This window comes from Trichechus manatus, unplaced genomic scaffold, assembly GCF_000243295.1.
Source record: "Trichechus manatus latirostris isolate Lorelei unplaced genomic scaffold, TriManLat1.0 scaffold00055, whole genome shotgun sequence".
Classification (NCBI taxonomy): domain Eukaryota; kingdom Metazoa; phylum Chordata; class Mammalia; order Sirenia; family Trichechidae; genus Trichechus; species Trichechus manatus.
Window position 1 is genome coordinate 5042321 of NW_004443991.1, and position 4228 is coordinate 5046548.

The window sequence follows — 4228 nt, forward strand, 5'->3', positions numbered from 1 at the left end:
CGTGGGGAATCAGGGGCGGAAAGGAGGTGTGTGCTGTCGCAGAATAGCTTGAGCAATTAGGGTCACATAACAATGTATGTATAAAAATTTTGTATGGGAGACTAACTTGAAATGTGAAATTCATTTAACTATAACAATAATAAAAAAAAAGAAGTTGGTACCCAAAATAGTTGCATAATAAAATGGAAATGGTTCTTACAAGAACAAGCTACCGGAAGAATGCTGGGAGACAGCCACCGTGTCCACAAGCAGGTAGCCTCTTTTCCCATAAAGACTACCTTGGAACCATCTGAGAAGCTGCCAGAGCCCATTGCTACATGGACAGTGCCCTATGAACAACTTTCTGCTGACCAGTAGAAGGCTGCTTTGTTTACAGATGGCAGTTCCAGGGTACTTGGATCCTGATATGGAAAGCTGCTGCGTTAAGACCAGCAGATGGAAAGACTCTGATTGAAGAAAGTAAGAACATGGGCTGAACTGCGTGTTGTATTCCTAGCCATGATGGAAGGATTATGCAATGGTCAGAGCCCATATGTGTGGATTTTTACCAATTCATAGGCAGTGGCCAACAGCCTGGCGATATAGTCAAGCAAATGTGTGATGGAAAATTGGACTATTAAAGGGACACCCATGTGGGGCTTGGGTCTGTGGAAAGCACTCTGAGAATTTAGAGGGATCATTAGAGTAGGACATGTTGATGCCCATCAGAAGAACCCCCTTCCTGGATCAGAAGGCAATTGGAATCAGCAAGTGGATCTGTTGGTACACGCACTTGAGGTGGCCAATTATGTCCATGAAATGAGCGGACATGGGGGTGCTGCAGTTAAATGCAGAGACAGGTTGACTCTTGCACACTCTGAGGCATAAAATGCCAATAAGGACTGCTATATCTGCCAGCAGGAAAGACAGAGGCTGCAAATGGCTATGGGGCAGATTCCCTGGAGGGAAAGACCCTGCACATAGCTGCCAAGTTGATTATATTAGAGCAATGGTGTCAGTGGCACTAGGTGGCTACAAATGAGTCCTCACAACCTATTGCCATTGAGTCTATTCTGACTCATGGTGACCTGAAATATTATAGAGTAGAACTGCTCCATAGGTTTTTTTTGCTGTAATCTTTACAGAAGAAGATCACCAGTCCTTTTTTCCCTGGCACCATGGGGGTATTGAACCATCAAACTTTCTGTTATTAGTCCAACAAAAACCATTTGCACCACCCAGGGACTCCTATTTACCTCTACTTATCTCTTAAGTAAAAGTTATCTGGTTTTGTTAATATTTCCACAGTACAAATTGAAATACCAGTTGACTCCTTGGGCTCCACAGGAGAGGAGTGTTATGAGGGAAAACGTATCACCTCTAAGAGTAACTAGTAAACTCTTTGTATGCTGGGAAAAGAGGGGTATTCGGTCTTAAAACAATCTACCACAGTCCACCCTTTCATCAAAACTATTTCCACTTATTCCACAGGGAAAATATACTAAGCTTCTCTCATGATCCCAAAATATTATCTTAATTACATCATCAGGCTCAATATCCATAATCTCATAATCTGTATCAGGTCCATAGCTGTGAACCCAAACACCTGTGAACTCAAAAGTCAAGATATCTGCTCCCCACATTCCCAAATTACAGTGGTGATACAGGGCAGTACAACCACATTAAACATTCCCATTCACAAAGGGAGGCACATAGTGATCACTGTCCAATAGCAATACTGAAATCCAGTAGGAACATATTTTCAAGGCCTCCTACTTCAAGAGATGAGGATGTTGCTTCATTAGAATTTTGTTCTCCAACCTAGGAATGATTCTCCAATCCATTGTTCTTCTTGGCATTTGGCTCCACCTTCTGAATTCTTAGCTCTTCTCCTTATGATGTCTTTGGTTTATTTATAACAAATATTTACAGCTGAGTAGATATTTTAACCTGCTTTCTGGCTGGAGAAAGTTAGATGCTTAGAGGCAGTTTTGATTTTGAACACACTTTCTTTCTTTCTGAACAAGCTAATGGTGTTTTCATTAGTAAACTTTTTTTTTAAATTAGACTTCCCACAAAGCCTTAGTCATAATCCTTTTTGAGATAGTTGTCTCTTTATTTTGAGCAAAGTGTGAGGCTGCCATTTTTTTCCCTAGATAAGGTGATCTAATAGACATCTCCTTAGATGTTTCTGAGGTCTTCATAAACTAGCTTACAGCCACAAGCTTTGATTTACTCTTAGACCTTAAATTCAAATGTTACCTTGCAAATCTTTTACCAGGAAAGACTACGGATGAGAAACAGTTTTATTTTTCAATAAAGAAGGCATAAATTGGGCCTTTTATATTTCTTCTAAATTCTGCTTGCAAAATATACAGTTCCTTCTTTAGTTTCTGTTTCTCTTACGGATTGAATTGCGCTCCCTCCTCAAAAAAAAAAAAAAAAAAAAAATATGTTAGAGTCCTAACCCCCATACCTGTGGATGTAATCCATTTCAGAATAGGATTTTCTTTGTTTTGTTAATGAGACCGTATCAGTGTAGTGTGCATCCAAAAATTTAATCACTTCTGAGTTATTAAAAGAGCAGATTAAACACAGAAGAAGCATTATGAGGGAAGACAAACACTACTGATGACAACTGAGGCAGATGAATCCACAGATAAATTCTAAAGGAATTCCAAGGATTGCCAGCAACTAGAAACTGAAGTAAACAAAAAAAGGACCCCTTTCTCCCCCAGAGCCCCATGCTGGATTTGGACTTCTAGCTTCCTGAACTGTAAGAAAATAAATTTCTCTTCTTTAAAGACATCTACTTGTAATATTCTTGTTACAGCAGCACTAGATAACTAAGGCATGCTCCCTTCCTATATCTTATCATACAAAACTTAACAAAAAACTGAGGATTCTTGCAACATTCTGCCTAAAATTGCCTTTGCCAGACCTATAAGGTCTACTTCTATCTTTGAATTCACCACATGTAAAAGTTCACGATTTTTTTTCCACTGACAACTCCTACCCAAAAGCAGGATGAAAGAGCAGGAAGGGACAGGAAGGCTGGACAAATGGACATGGGGAACCTGAGGTGGAAAGGGGAAGAATGCTGTCATATGGCAGGGATTGAAACTGATGTCAGAAAACAATATGTGTATACATTTTTGAATGAGAAAATAACTTGAGCTGTAAACTTTCATCTAAAGCACAATAAAATTAAAAAAAAAATCTAATTGTAAGTTAAGTCTCTCCTTTTAACTATTTTATTTGTGGATAGCTCAACTACTTCCAAGGAAAAAAGAAAAAAAAAAAAAACAGAGAAGCATCTTTTGTCTAAAACTTGCTTTTATTTCAACTTCTTCAAAATGTGTTTTGTGATTTTATAGATAGAATTACTTTTGATGAACTCTGACAGCTGCATTATGATACTCAGTCCTGAGCATAGAATATATTTTAGCTTCTTAGGCACTATTCCCTAAATTGTTGTTGATGTTGGTTCCAGTCCACTTGATTCAGACTCATGGCAACCACATGTGTGCAGAGTAAAACTGTTCCATAGGGCTTTCAAGGCTATGATCTTTCAGAAGCAGATTGCCAGGCCTTTTTTACAAGGTACTTTTGGGTGGGTTTGAACCACCAACTTTTTGGCTAGTAGTCAATTGCTTAACCATTTCTATCACCCAGGGACTCCACACTAAATAAAAAGGAGTACTATTAACATCCCTCATTCCATGTCTTCTTCTGAATCTGTCTCGAATTTCTGGTAGTTTCCTGTCCATGAAATGAGGGATACCATTGCTTAAGCCAGATGAATCCTGGTTGAAAGCAGAAAATACCAGAAAGATGTTTAACTGTGTTTTATTGACTATGCAAAGGCATTTGATTGTGTGGATCATAACAAATTATGGATAACGTTGTGAAGAATGGCAATTCCAGAACACTTAATTGTGTTCACAAGGAGCCTGTACATAGACCAAGAGGCAGTCATTGGAACAGAACAAGGGGATACTACATGGCTTAAAATCAGGAAATATGTGTGCCAAGGTTATATCCTTTCCCCATACATATACAATCTGTACGCTGAGGAAATAATCCTGGAAGCTGGACTATATGAAGAAGAAAGAGGCATCAGAATTGGAGGAAGACTCATTAAAAACCTGCGTTATGCAAATGACATAACCTTGCTTGCTGAAAGTGAAGAGGACTTGAAGCACTTACTGATGAAAATTAAATCTATAGCCTTCAGTATGGATTGCAC